Source organism: Engystomops pustulosus, chromosome 4, assembly GCF_040894005.1.
Source record: "Engystomops pustulosus chromosome 4, aEngPut4.maternal, whole genome shotgun sequence".
NCBI classification, from domain to species: domain Eukaryota; kingdom Metazoa; phylum Chordata; class Amphibia; order Anura; family Leptodactylidae; genus Engystomops; species Engystomops pustulosus.
In genome coordinates, this window is record NC_092414.1 from 26,012,247 (window position 1) to 26,027,689 (window position 15,443).

The 15,443-nt window shown below is 45.3% G+C and overlaps 1 protein-coding gene across 4 annotated transcripts in view; it reads left to right on the plus strand.

The window, feature by feature from the left end:
* The first annotated feature begins 737 nt into the window (after positions 1-737).
* Positions 738-15,443, plus strand: part of TNIP1 (TNFAIP3 interacting protein 1) — a 56,607-nt gene continuing 41,901 nt past the window's right edge. Inside the window, exon 1 of one of the 4 annotated variants that reach the window (XM_072145564.1) lies at positions 738-999. The gene's annotated coding sequence lies outside the window, so the exon portion shown is untranslated. The remainder of the gene's footprint in view (positions 1,000-15,443) is intronic. The other 3 variants (XM_072145565.1, XM_072145563.1, XM_072145566.1) reach the window with 3 other exon arrangements.

The following is a 15,443-nucleotide window of genomic DNA, read 5'->3' on the forward strand; positions in this document are numbered from 1 at the left end:
ATGCTGAGGTACCTTGCGTTTTAGCAGATGCAATGGAAACGCAATATAACCTCAACATGTGATTAAGGGTCACACATGGCGTTTTTGGGCTGTTTTTAGTTAGTGCGTTTTCAGATCATAAAAAAAAAATGTATGCGTTTTTGTCCGCTTTTAATTGCGCAAGTTCGGAAAACCGGACGAAAACGCATGCGTTTTCAAAAAACCTATGCAGTTTTTAAAAACGGATGCGTTTTTTTAATGCATGCGGTTTTTACGATCTGAAAACGCACTAACTAAAAACGCCATGTGTGACATCACCCTTGGGCTGAAGCCTTTGGAATGCGTCAAAAACGCATCAAAAAACGTGACACAGCGCATCGTGTGAACGCGCCCTTAGGAATGCGTCAAAAACGTGATGCAACGCATCGTGTGAACGCACCCATAATGTTCGGCATTACCTGCCGAATCCGATTGGATCCACTCATACCTACTGAGGAGGTCAGCACAAAAAAAACCCTAAGAAGTTATAAATTATATGCAGACATAATAACAGAACAACAAAAAAGGGGGGGAAAAAAATCACCATATCTTTTTTATTTTATTTTTTTTCAAAAAAACCAACTTGTATGAAGATACTCCGACACCTCGGTACATCCTGCATCTTAGTGTCGCAGATTCAGCAGCTGTCGCACACAACACAAACAGCCGCGACACAGGGGGCGGGGTTACGGATTGATTGACGCGATGAAGGGCGGAGCTCTAGCGCTGACTCATGCGCAGTGTGATCTCAGCTGGGGAATTCCAGTCGTGTGTTATAGGAAGTGGTGACTGTACTGGGTGTACTGGGTGCACTGGTGGTCGCCTGTAGCTATTCATGGACGTGGGAACCTGCAGAGCGCACAGGGACAGCGGCTGCACCAGGTTTGTGCTGGGGAGGACATTGGCTTCATGTTGTTCCAGTTCTTCTCCATCTGTAAGAACCATCTTTATCACTGCTGCGTTTTCGTTACAATGTTCTCAGTAAGTTTCAGCCTGGATGTTTATAGTCTCACTGTATAGAGATCATCGTCTATTAACCCCTAATTCACCATTCCAGAGAATCCTAATTCACACTGTGCATTGTGCGGCGGGCATCACTTTCACTGCGTCGTCCTGCTGTGGTCCCCTACGCTGTACGTAAACCTAAAAATGATGGTTTTTGCTAATTTCATGTAATGATGTAGCGATACATCGTGTGCAGGCGTGAAATGGTTAATAGATAATTACTTCTTTTTCAGTACATTTTTATTTTTTAATAGTCACTTGGTTTTTCGGGTAAAAATTGGGTTTAAGCAAAATTTAGGCACATTGTGTACTTGAAGCAAGACGCCGCCACGACTGCTGACGCATGAACTAAGATCCATAATAAGAATGGGTGTAAAAAGTGTCGAACTACAAGTCCCAGCATATCATTTTATTAGGTATATGGATTATGTCATCAGTTATGTGACCTCTAGGAGGACCCTGGTGACCCCTAGTATTCCACTAGTCCTCCTGCGGAGGGTGTCTTCACTAGTCTACGAGTCCCTCGTAAAAATTAGTAATTAAAAAGAAAAATCTTAATATACATTTGTTTTGCGGCAAACTTCTGCAGTTTAAATTGTTTATTTATTTTTTTTTACTTTACTGCTTACAATGTATCTCTTTTATTCTTTTATTCTCTTTCAAAATTCTTCCCTTTGGGTTCTATCTGCCCGCTGCCTAGACATTTCCTCTAATGCTGGACCACAGGATATTCAATCAACTTGGGTATAGTTGTGGCACCGGGCACAAGGGATCGATTTTTTTTTTTTTTTTTTTTTTTTCATGTAACCGTAACGATAACGACTCGTCTCTCTGTCCTGGAGATGAATGTGGGGAGAGGTCACATGTGGCTGTGATCCCACAGTGGGGCTCATTTGTGTAAGAATTAGCGTTTCGTGTTCCTGTCTTAATTTGCTCCAGACTTTTTTGAATAATTGATGCATGTGGTGGAAAATAGACCAGAATAGACCAGAGTCTCCTAAAAAAAATTGAAAATGCCCATTTTTTTTTCACTATGTGCAATCTGCTCAACTCCTCTTGCTCTATAACATGTTTCCTGCAGATAGGACACTATGTACAATCTGCTCAGCTCATCTTGCTCTATAACATGTTTCCTGCAGATATGACACTATGTATAATCTGTTCAGCTCATCTTGCTCTATAACATGTTTCCTGCAGATAGGACACTATGTACAATCTGCTCAGCTCCTCCTGCTCTATAACATGCTGCCTGCAGAAACGACAATATGTGCAATCTATTCAGCTCCTCCTGCTCTATATGTACAATCTACTCGACAACTCCTGCTCTACAACATGCTGTGTGCAAATAAGAGACTATTTGTAATCTATTCAACTCAATCTTCTCTATAACATGCTCTCTGCAGATAGGATACTATGTACAATCCGTTCAGCTCCTCCTGCTCTATAACATGCTGCCTTCAGGTAGGACACTATGTACAATCTGCTCCGCTCCCTTTTGCTCTACAACATGCTGCCTGCAAATAGGACACTATGTTAAATCTATTCAGCTGAGCCTGCTCTATAACATGCGGGTTTATAACCACATCCTAGATATGTGCCTTTATGTATATATTGGTGTATTGTAGCCCATTTTTCTTTCATTTGGGAAGCAGAAGACCCCCTATATGTGCTCCTATGTGTGGCGTGGCCATTTACCTTCTAAAAATGGTGCAGGTGACCCCATCAACTCCACTCCAAAATATCTCAACTTCCTATTTTTAGTTTTTTGGTGTTTTAGGTTGTTTGGGTTTATTTAGTACTGTCTTGTTCTGCTTACGCAGAGCTGTGGCTGTGGTCTAGGTCTATTTTTTTTACATATCTGTATCTGTTTCTCTGTGTGGTTTGCAGTAAGAACACTGATAGGGATCTCTCCCCGTGATGTGGTGTGTAACTACGCGAATGTGTGCGGCACCAACGTCACCCAGCACCGCGTTCTTCAGAACCAGAGCCGTGTTCTGCAGGAACTGTCACACCATGATGGTACAGGAATTGTGACGTCTGTGGTCTACATCACAGGGACCTGTCACTAAGAGAGGAACAAAATGTAATCCCTGCTTGTTCTAGACTCCGGAGTTCATTGGGTGATCCCAATAGCAACCGAGAAATTATACTAGAGATAATTCCTGCTGCCTGCATATAGGACACTATGTACAATCTGATCATCTCCTCCTGCTATATAACATGCTGCCTGCAGATAGGACACTATGTACAATTTGCTCATCTCCACCTGCTCTATAACATGCTACCTGCATATAGGACACTAAGTAAAATCTGCTCAGCTCATCCTGCTCTATAACATGCTGCCTGCATATAGGACACTATGTAAAATCTGATCATCTCCTCCTGCTCTATAACATGCTGCCTGCAGATAGGACACTATGTAAAATCTGCTCAGCTCCTCCTGCTCTATAACATGCTGCCTGCATATAGGACACTATGTAAAATCTGCTCAGCTGCTCCTGCTCTATAACATGCTGCCTGCAGATAGGACACTATGTACAATCTGCTCAGCTCCTCCTGCTCTATAACATGCTACCTGCAGATAGGACACTATGTAAAATCTGCTCAGCTCCTCCTGCTCTATAACATGCTGCCTGCATATAGGACACTATGTAAAATCTGCTCAGCTCCTCCTGCTCTATAACATGCTGCCTGCATATAGGACACTATGTACAATCTGCTCAGCACCTCCTGCTCTATAACATGCTGCCTGCAGATAGGACACTATGTACAATCTGCTCAGATCCTCCTGCTCTATAACATGCTTCCTGCAGATAGGACACTATGTACAATCTGCTCAGCTCCTCCTGCTCTATAACATGCTGCCTGCATATAGGACACTATGAACAATCTGCTCAGCACCTCCTGCTCTATAACATGCTGCCTGCAGATAGGACACTATGTACAATCTGCTCATCTCCTTCTGCTCTATAACATGCTGCCTGCATATAAGACACTATGAACAATCTGCACAGCATCACCTGCTCTATAACATGCTGCCTGCAGATAGGACATTATGTACAATCTGCTCAGCTCCTCCTGCTCTATAACATGCTGCCTGCAAATAGGACACTATGTACAATCTGCTCAGCTCCTCCTGCTCTATAGCATGCTGCCTGCAAATAGGACACTATGTACAATTTGCTCAGCTCCTCCTGCTCTATAACATGCTGCCTGCAGATAAGACACTATGTACAATCTGCTTAGCTCCTCCTGCTCTATAACATGCTGCCTGTTATGTGATGTTAGTGTTATAGTCTGAAATCCTCCCCCCATTGGAGACTAGGCCAATCCCTTATACTTTACACTGCAACTGTAATCGGTTATTGGTAATTATATAATTTATTAGACTTCAGAAATTCTGAGCTGCAGATTTTTACTTAAACATTTGTTACCTACTCATCAGTATTACAAGGCACCATTTCTCGGCTGTCCTTCTGTTATGTCCTGCTGTCACCCTTTGTTCTTGTACTCAACCTTCAAATAAAGTTTTAGACCCTTTTTGAAATGATGTCATTGAGAAGTTCTCATTCTCAGCACTTGCCAGCCAGGTCACACAATTAGTAAAGGCTCATTCAGAGGGAGTTTGTGAGCTCAGAATGCTATATTTTTTGTGGATAGCTTACTGATCCATTGATTTCTATGGGTCTGTTCACATGCACGTTCTCACTGATGTGCAGACTGTGAGGAAACAAAATTGCAGAATGCACAAATTTTTTTTAAAATGTTTTTTTATCAAATGTTGCTAGGTAACCAACTGGGCAGGACAAAAAGTCATTTAGAGACACGCGTGATTATTATTTTTATTTTTTTTTTTTTTGCGGATGTGAACTGGACGCAATATGGACTGCACTTGGCTATCACATGACTGCGTATTTTGCGGACACGCAACAGCCACGACTGTCTGAATGAGCACTTGTATACAGCTACATAGAAGAAGACAAGATTTCCCATAAATATGTGTATCCTTGGGGCCTCTGGCTGCACTGCTGGGCAATTTTATGGCGTTTAGAATTGCGCTGTACTCGCACCAGTTCCTATAGCAGACAATAGGTATTGTACTGGCGTTGGACGAGAACGCCTTTTGCCAGCACACTCTGTCACCCGTCGAACCCCCCTCCATGCCCACATGGCGTTCAGGTGGTGTAAGAGGGTACATAGTAGGGTACATAATTCAGGTTTGCACACCAGAAAAGTGACATACAAGATAAATCCACCCTCAACATTTGTCAATCCCTCATGCTCGACAATGTAGCTGGGGCTTTTTTTTTTGCCATCTTTGGGGGGCAGGAGTGGCGAAAGTATTAAAAAGTGTACTTACCTTCTTCTGGCTCCCACCTGATCTATGGTTCGGCCAGAAGTGCTGAGGTTACCTGCTCCCGCTCCTTAAAGGGAACCCGTCACCACTATTTTCACAAATCCAGGTAGTGACAGGTTCCTATAGAGCTCTAATAACTATCTGACACCCTGCTTGTAGCTAAAAATTATGCCCCTGAGATTCCCATATATTCAACTTTATAGTTTTATCTGGTAACTAAGCATGGCTACATGGAGTCCAGGTGGGCGTGGCTTCCTCAGGCTGAATCCAGCAGCTCCTCCCCATCCCTATCTCTGTATGCTTCTATAATGTCATGTGACATCATCGCAGGTCCTATAGCTTTTGTAGCATTAGGAACTGTACACTAAGCATATATGTCATGAAATCACAGCATATTTTATCACATGAAATCACAGCAGCCTGCATGCAGAGGAGTAGAAGTCCATGGAGGCTGCTGTGATGGTTTTATGTGGTCAGATATGTACATGGGGTATAGTTTTCATATTAAGTAGCTCAAGGACCTTTGATGTCACCATGGTCACATGACATTAGGCCACGCCCCCGTGGACTCGCTCCAAAGCTGCATAGATACCAGGCAAGATTATAACTCTGATTTTATGGGGATCTGAGGGGAACAATTTTTAGCTAAAAGCAGGAGGTCAGATAGTTACTAGAGCTCTATAGGAACCTGCCACTACCTGTATTTGTGAAAATAGTGGTGACGGGTTCCCTTTAATCCTGTGTCGCTCCGGTGACATGATACTGTCAGAGGAAGTGATGTTACATTTGCGGAAGTCTGTCCCATAATTCAGAACTTCTGTCAGGTGCAAGTTTCGGAAGCGACCCAGAAGCTTTTTTTTATTTTTATTACTAAATGAGGGACTTAATGAGATCTTACAGAATTTCTAGAAAACCCCTTTAATCAACAAGTTTGTGTGTGTTTTATCAACGTAAACCAAGAGTCCTGCCATTTTCTTAAAATTTTTCTGTGAGTGTAACATTTTGGAGACCCAGTTTTCGGTACAAGTCTTAGTGGTAAACGCACCATTTTGTGCAGCTCTCTGAATTATTGTACCCGTCTTTTTACACTTTAAAGGAAACCTACCATTTCAAATGGTAGGGGGTAAGCTGTAAACATCGAGCACCAGCTCAGGGTGAGCTGGTGCCGGTGCTTACTTTCGTTAGTGTTATAAACCGCGATCGTGCGCACGCAGCGCCGAAGCAGCTATAGCTATAAACTTTAAAAAGTGTTAAAACCGCGATACAGCGGTTTTTAACACTAACGAAAGTAAGTACTGGCACCAGCTCACCCTGAGATGGTGCTCGGTACTTACAGCTTACCCCTACCATTTGAAATGGTAGGTTTCCTTTAAGGGCTCCTTCGGACAGGCGTTTTTTTTTGCGGTAGCATACTGACACATTGCTTTCTATGGGTCCGTTCACATGACTGGCAGGAATGGCTTATTTTATTATTAAAATACTTCTTTTTAGTCCTTATAATGTAGTTGTTTTTTGTATGTCATTTTATTGCAATATCATTTTATGATGCGTTTTTGGTATTTACGGTTCTTGTTATAGTCAATCATGGATCATATGCTCACATGGCGTCACGTGCAACTTCAGTTTTAACCCTTGTTGTGAAGAGGAAAGCCCCTTAAAATTTTTCAATTAATTCTTTAAAGGGCACCTACCACCACGAATCTACCTATAAAGGTAGATCGGGTGGTAGGTGGATGTATGGGACAATCATGGATCATATGCTCCTGGCAGCTGCGCGCCCTCGTCCGAGAAGCCGGAGTTCTGCGCATGCGCAGTAACTCCGGCCTCGTTCCCGAGATCGCGCATCCTCGGGCCTGCGCTCGGCAGCTGCGCGCCGAAGATCACAGGGTAGGCGGGGAAAGCGGCTACTGGGGCGTGGAGTAGCCGCGCCGTGTAGCCTCGTGTCCGGCTACTCCACGCCCCAGTAGCCGCTTAATAAAATTTACATATCAAGGCAATAAAGTTTATGCTACGCTAGCGGGGACGTGAGGATTAGCTCTAAAAAGGGCTATCCTCACGTCCCATACATCCACCTACCACCCGATCTACCTTTATAGGTAGATTCGTGGTGGTAGGTGCCCTTTAAAGGGGTTTGTACCAACCCAACCAATTGTGAAACATTTAATTGAATTGAAGTTGACCCACTCGTCTATCTAGCATTGTATAAGCTTTCCAGACATATCTTTTCTGATTTTATGCAAATGAGCTTGTTGGTACATCAGGGGCGGGGCCAAGCTTGCTGGGGCACTTGCTTTTTCCTAACCACTACCATTTGAATCGACACTTCTCCGTTACCCTAATGACTGACATCCTTCGAAGAAGGCAGACATTAAAAAATAAATAAATAAATGGGTGCACAAGGCCTACGCCTAGTGCACCCAGAAGCTTATTTTCATAAAGATTAAAACGGAATTCGATATTAAGCAAGAAATTTCTGGGAAACAGAAAAGCCTTTGAAATATCCTACACGATATTGGTCTTTTGGGAGCTGGTAGTTAAGAAATTTTTTGTTGTTTTGTATTTTTAATCTTCCATAGCTTTTAGGGGACAGGGCTTGATACTGGTGTTTCCCCTTTAAACACCACATTAAGGTAGATCCGATGGTAGATTATACTAATATCCTAGGCCTTAAACTATCTTTTTCTAATCCTTTAATTCTTCCTAACCTGATCTAAACTTTAGCTAACTAATATGCACATTTTCGGCAGAGGCTATTGGGGCGTGGAGTAGCCTGGGCTGTTGGAGCAAAGGCTACTCCATGCACCTGTAGCCCCTGCTTTCTCTCCTCATTCCGCATCCTCGGTGTGCACAAGCTGTATTTACACTGCTGGCTTCTCCGAGCTCTGCGCATGCACAGTAGCCCCTGAGCCAGAGCCCCTAAGCTCTTCGAGGATGCGAAAGGAGATGTGGACAGCATAGGCTACTGGGGCATGGAGAAGTCTTTTCTGCTACAACCCGGAGAGGCTACTCCATGCCCCAGTAGCCCCTGCTGTCCCACCTCATTCCGCATCCTCGGTGTGCACAAGCTGTATTTACACTGCTGGCTTCTTCGAGCTATGCACATGCACAGTAGCCCCTGAGCCAGAGCCCCTGAATGCTGGGGCATGGAGTAGTCTTTCCACCCACAACCCGGAGAGGCTACTCCACGCCCCAGTAGCCTCTGCAGAAAATTTGCATATTTGTTATATAAAGTTTAGATCAGTTTAGGAAGCTTAAAAGTATTAGTGAAAGATAGTTTAGGGCTTAGGATGTGAGGAGGAACCTACCTTCAGATCAACTTTAATAGGTAGGTTTCCTTTTAAGCTGGGACCATATATTCCTTATTAGACGTTGTATTTTGTGTAGGAACTAAGGTCACTTGTAAGAGGTTGAAGCCTGTGAAATCCCCAGCATTTTTGGAATACTGTATCTGACAGGACTTCATGTTCTCAGAAAAACAAGGGAAGGAGACCACATGTTTGGCATTATGATGACATCCAAAAGTCCCAGTTGCTATTTTGTCAGTATTCTTATAATTGTATATGGGGTGTGGTTTAGGGTGGTGTGGTCCATAATACCCATTCTGTACATCATGGAGCTTCCTCTTCTGTAATTTGTGACAAAAGGAAAAAAATTCCAGGATTGGAAATTTTCTGCACTTTTAAGAAGGTGTCCGCTTCAGAAAATGTCTAAATTCTGAGTTCATTTCTGAGTTATTAGAAGACTGGATTTTGTTCCTTGTTCAGGACCCTTCTCAATAAACTGGGGCATAGATAAGAGATGAAGAGTGTTTATGGGTCTGGAAGACCCATTAATTACATGGACTTCACACGGTAGTCATGTAATGCTTCATTTGTCCTGGGGAGGCGCTGCACTTGTCCTGGGTAATACTGTACAGGTTAGAGATGATTGTTGTAGGACTCTCAAAATTATACAACCCCTTTTAAAATAATGCAAGTCCTCTAGAAAGTGTCTATGAGGCGGCCATACAGCTGTCAGACGAACAAAGTTTTCTGTCCCTGTCATTTGCGGGATCGATCTGCTCAAGAAATCCCTACCTCACCTGATATCTGCTATCAGAGGAGAGTTTGGAGATCTCACCACCAGAAAATAGTCAGTCAGCCAAACCCTCCAGAATTGGAAAGTTCCGATGAGTATGGAGCCACCTCTCCTGACCAGATTGAGGCACAGCACATCAACTTACCAGATCATGAAGGGACTCTCTCTAGATCGGTGCACAATTCTTTTTGGTCCAAGAGCCCCATTGTCATTCCACTCAAATTCAAGGGGCCAAACTTGTAACCAGCACCCTAGAAGCACCAACAACCATGATACAGCAAAAATGCCACCCCAGAAATTAGTTATTGCATTTAGATGATAACTAAAACCTAATAATGTGCCTAAAGCAGACAATAGAGCAGTCACATAGTACTAATGGGATTCTCAGAGCAGACAATAATTAGGGATATGTCCTGGAGTAGATAGTAATAGAAAAAACTGTGTGCAGATAATATTAATACCGGAGAGACCCGGAGCAGCGGCCAGGAACACCGGGGAGACCCCAGAGCAGGTGCCAGGAATACCGGGGAGACCCCCGAGCAGGTGCCAGGAATACCGGGGAGACCCCCGAGCAGGTGCCAGGAATACCGGGGAGACCCCCGAGCAGGTGCCAGGAATACCGGGGAGACCCCCGAGCAGGTGCCAGGAATACCGGGGAGACCCCCGAGCAGGTGCCAGGAATACCGGGGAGACCCCCGAGCAGGTGCCAGGAATACCGGGGAGACCCCCGAGCAGGTGCCAGGAACACCGGGGAGACCCCCGAGCAGGTGCCAGGAACACCGGGGAGACCCCCGAGCAGGTGCCAGGAACACCGGGGAGACCCCCGAGCAGGTGCCAGGAATACCGGGGAGACCCCCGAGCAGGTGCCAGGAATACCGGGGAGACCCCCGAGCAGGTGCCAGGAATACCGGGGAGACCCCCGAGCAGGTGCCAGGAATACCGGGGAGACCCCCGAGCAGGTGCCAGGAATACCGGGGAGACCCCCGAGCAGGTGCCAGGAACACCGGGGAGACCCCCGAGCAGGTGCCAGGAACACCGGGGAGACCCCCGAGCAGGTGCCAGGAACACCGGGGAGACCCCCGAGCAGGTGCCAGGAACACCGGGGAGACCCCCGAGCAGGTGCCAGGAACACCGGGGAGACCCCCGAGCAGGTGCCAGGAACACCGGGGAGACCCCCGAGCAGGTGCCAGGAACACCGGGGAGACCCCAGAGCAGGTGCCAGGAACACCGGGGAGACCCCAGAGCAGGTGCCAGGAACACCGGGGAGACCCCAGAGCAGGTGCCAGGAACACCGGGGAGACCCCAGAGCAGCGGCCAGGAACACCGGGGAGACCCCAGAGCAGCGGCCAGGAACACCGGGGAGACCCCAGAGCAGCGGCCAGGAACACCGGGGAGACCCCAGAGCAGCGGCCAGGAACACCGGGGAGACCCCAGAGCAGAGCATGGAGTGGGTTTGTCGCAACAAATTTGCTAGGTGGTAATGGGCTTAACAGGTTTTGTTTTTGGGGAAATTCTACCTTTTTTGGGTTTTTGACATAAACTCACCGTGTATAAAATCTGTCTGTAAAATTAAATTTTCAGCTTCACCAAATAAATCGAATACACAAGGAAGGTCCTCAACAGTGAGGGACAATAAAATGGTGGTTCCAAACAGTGGACCACTCAATAGACCCAGAATTAACTAATGGGATATATAAAAATGGGGGTTCTAAACTATGTCATTACTCCATCTTCATTAAATGGTTGATCTCTGGAAGTCTGGGAACCTGGAGATTGTCTGTCTGTCGGCGCTGCTATATAGTGGATAATACTCCCTGTATCGGCCATCTTGTAATTTGTGCCAGAAGTCCCATAGAACTCAATAGAGCACAGGATGGTTCCTTCCTACACACCATTGACTTCTGTAGGACTTTGGTGATAACGTAGAGGATGGCTGATGCTGGTTGTCCTTTTCAGCCCCCAATGTTTAGCATGACAAAACTCTATTAAAGGAACTGTCCAGTTGGGTGATACCTTTTAAGAGGCTTCTTGACTCAAAATTTGCTTGGACGCTACCTATCATCTGCAATTAGTGGAAGAAACCTGTTGAAGGTTTCCATTGCCAGTACAGCGCCTCCAATATTTGGGAATCTAAATTGCTCATACCTCAGAATTCGATTTGGTAAAAGGTGGAAGCGCCATTGAGCCTCAATGGAATTCCCCTTCCCGTCCGCTGTCCTCGCATGGTTTCCTAAGGACACTCTGTACACCAAGTCATAGGATGGATAGCAAATTGAAATTTCTTTCCTTGTAATTCCAATCCTTTGTCTTCTGTCATGTTTTACGTGTCGGCCTTTTAAAAAAATAAATAAATAAATCAGCAAAATTGGGAATTCCCGGCTTCCTCTTGCCTCAGTGCCTCCGTGCTGTTATCGGTGAACCATGGCAGCCAACCACTAATCTGTCCTGTACATAGTGATGACAGGAGACAGACATTAATAATCCTGTCACATGATTTACTGTGTGTTATTACCTTTTTTTACGCTGGTACTTTTTGGCTGTTATCGGCCCGTCAGCTTATATGAGAGAATCTATAAAAAGACCTTCTGTGTCAGAAGACGACAAGAGGACTTTCGCTTCTACAACTATTCCTTTAGTCTAGAATAGGGGGAATCTACAGTGAAAAAAACAAACGTGCCTTAAAGGAAAGACAATCAAAATTTTTAGGTTTCTCTATGAGCGGGTGCCAGAAAGTTTCTAAAATGAGGTGTAGAAAACTTTTTGAAACTCTTTAGGACTCTCGCTGTCAATCACTGTGTGTGGGCGGAGTAATGAGGACTCCGGCTGTCAATCACTGTGTGTGGGCGGAGTAATCAGGACTCCGGCTGTCAATCACTGTGTGTGGGCGGAGTAATCAGGACTCTGGCTGTCAATCACTGTGTGTGGGCGGAGTAATCAGGACTCTGGCTGTCAATCACTGTGTGTGGGCGGAGTAATCAGGACTCCGGCTGTCAATCACTGTGTGTGGGCGGAGTAATCAGGACTCTGGCTGTCAATCACTGTGTGTGGGCGGAGTAACAGGACTCTGGCTGTCAATCAGTGTGTGGGCGGAGTAATGAGGACTCTGGCTGTCAATCACTGTGTGTGGGCGCAGTAATGAGGACTCTGGCTGTCAATCACTGTGTGTGGGCGCAGTAATGAGGACTCTGGCTGTCAATCACTGTGTGTGGGCGGAGTAGTCTGGACTCTTGCTGTCAATCACTGTGTGTGGGCGGAGTAATGAGGACTCTGGCTGTCAATCACTGTGTGTGGGCGGAGTAATGAGGACTCTCACTGTCAATCACTGTGTGTGGGCGGAGTAGTCTGGACTCTTGCTGTCAATCACTGTGTGTGGGCGGAGTAATCTGGACTCTCGCTGTCAATCACTGACCGTGAGTCCTGATTACCCCAACCACACAGTGATTGACAGGGAGAGTCCTGATTACCCCAACCACACAGTGATTGACAGGGAGAGTCCTGATTACCCCAGCCACAAAATCACTGTGTGGGTGGGGTAATAAGGACTCTCACTGTCAATCACTGTGCGTGGGAGGGGTAATCAGGACTCCCACTGTCAATCAATATGTGTGGGCTGAGCAATTAGGACTCTTATTGTCATTCACTGTAAGTGGGTTTAAGGAGTACAGACTATTGTTCCCTTTAGACTGATGTGATAGTAGCACGTGTGAACTCCTTGTTGGCAAATACTGAATATAATAATTATTCTATTTGCTGTACGGAAGTGACCTGTGCGGGGGCGATAGGAAGCTGCGTGATACAAGACTGTGTGCATACAGCCTGCAGCAAGATTCGCTAGGAAAAATGTCATGTCTGAGTTCAGTTAGGAAATACCCTTTTCCAAAACTTTGCACAAAAGGATTGTACAATAAACTCAGTTTTTAAATTAAGTTTATTGGGATTTTATAATAAAATAGAGCCAGAAGAAGACCTCCAGGAGTTTGCTGTCATGTAAAAAAATAAAAAAGACATGTCTGCTTGTGAACAGCGCCCCACCTGTGCAGCCATGGACAGATGTGGCTTCTTTTCTTTTCACTTTTTTTTATTTTTTTTATTTCAGTTTTGTTGGTTTTGGGTTAAAGAGAAATGTCAGAGTTCCGCAGTTCCCCTTTTGTAATTACTCCCTAATGAATATGTAATATTTTGGTCTAGACGTTGCCAATGGATTAGACCCTCTAATCCTTGCACATGACACAAACATACTGGTAACTGACTTTGTTTCCTTAAAGGAAATTTAGCATCAAAATCCATCCAGGATAAGCCAGATGATAGATCCGGGCTCTGTGACTGTGGTAATGTTTTCTTATCCATGTCCTCCTTCTTTCTAAAATCAACTTTTAAAATTGTGCTATTTCAGCAATCAAGGCTCTCGAGGTGTTGCCGGAGCCCCTTCTTTGCTGAAGCTTCACAGGCTGTTACACTGTGCAGGAGCTCTTCCCCCCTCTCATAGTGAGCGATTACAGCTGGCAAAGTCGGAGGAAGTAGGTGGGAGTAAGACAGTGAAGCTACAACATGGAGGGGCTCTGGTGACTCTCCCCCAGAGCTCTTCTGACTCATTAGCATAATTCTAAAAGTTGATTTTTAGAAAGCAGGATGCCCTGAATAACAAATATAAGAAGATTAAAACAGTCACAGTGCCTGGATCTATAAGTAAGGCCTCGTGCTAATGGCCGTGTACTCGCCCGGACTGGATCCCAGGCGAGCACAAGGCCGGAGGAGGAGGGTTGAGCACTCTTCACCCTCGCTGCACAGTCATTGGGAGACGTAGAAGTCTATGAGGGCCGTGATCTGGTCGCAAATCATACAAAATGTGGCCTTGCTCTTGCACCATCTAGTAAGGCATGCCTCTGTATAGTGAGAGGGACCTTGGTAGTAGGGTCACAGACCAACAAGGGATGGTCGGGAAGCCTTATACTGCAGCGTTGTATATGACCAGTAGACCTTGTTATGAGCTCTATGAGTAATAAAATGGCTGATGGGAAATAGCTGGCGCCAGGAGATCTGTGGAGCATTGACAGCTGAATTTACTGGACCCATGCAGATTCCTAAAAAACATAGATGTATCAGGAAAAAAAAAAGTTAGCCTCTTAAGGACCGCACATGGTACATTTTAAGAGATTGTAGGTGTATGTTGAGGGCTCAGAGTCCTATTCCTACACATCGGCTGTTTACAGCACAATGCAGCAAACACACATCGCTAACACCCGCGATCAGTGCTGGCCACCAGCGGCTTTTAAATCCCTCCAGCGCTGCCATCTTTTTCAGTGATAGTCGTCATTGGGGTGGCGACGATCTGTCTCCATGAAAGACTCCAGGGCTTGGCATTTCCAAAGATCTTGTGCCAGTGGCACAATGTAACAGATGGTCAGAAAAATAGCCATATACTGTAATGTGGCATTTAAAGGGAACCTACCACCACGATTCTACCTATAAAGGTAGAACGGGTGGTAGGTGGATGTATGGGACATGAGGATAGCCCTTTTTAGAGCTAATCCTCAAGCCCCGCTATCTTTTTAAAATCTTTATGTAGATTTTGTAAAGCAGCTACTGGGCGTGGAGTAGCAGGACATGAGGCTACACATCACGGCTACTCCACACCCCAGTAGCTTCTTTGCTCCTCCTACCAAGAGATCTTCAGCGTGCAGCTCCTCGTAGCTGCGCGCCCCTTGTCCGAGAAGCCGGCAGGTAGAATCGTGGTGGTAGGTTCCCTTTAAAGTACCCTAGGGGGTAATAAAATCATAAACAAACATGTAAGGTGTTGCCATGTCCCAAAATGTCTGTTCTATCATAGTATAAATCGGTTACTCCCAGTGGTGAACCCCGCAAGGGAAAACGACACCCAAATGTCCGAAATAACATTTTTTTTGCCATTTTGCAACATTAAAAAAAATGTAATAAAACAGTCCAAAGACATTGAGACATTGAAAACTTCATCACGTCCCGCAAAAAA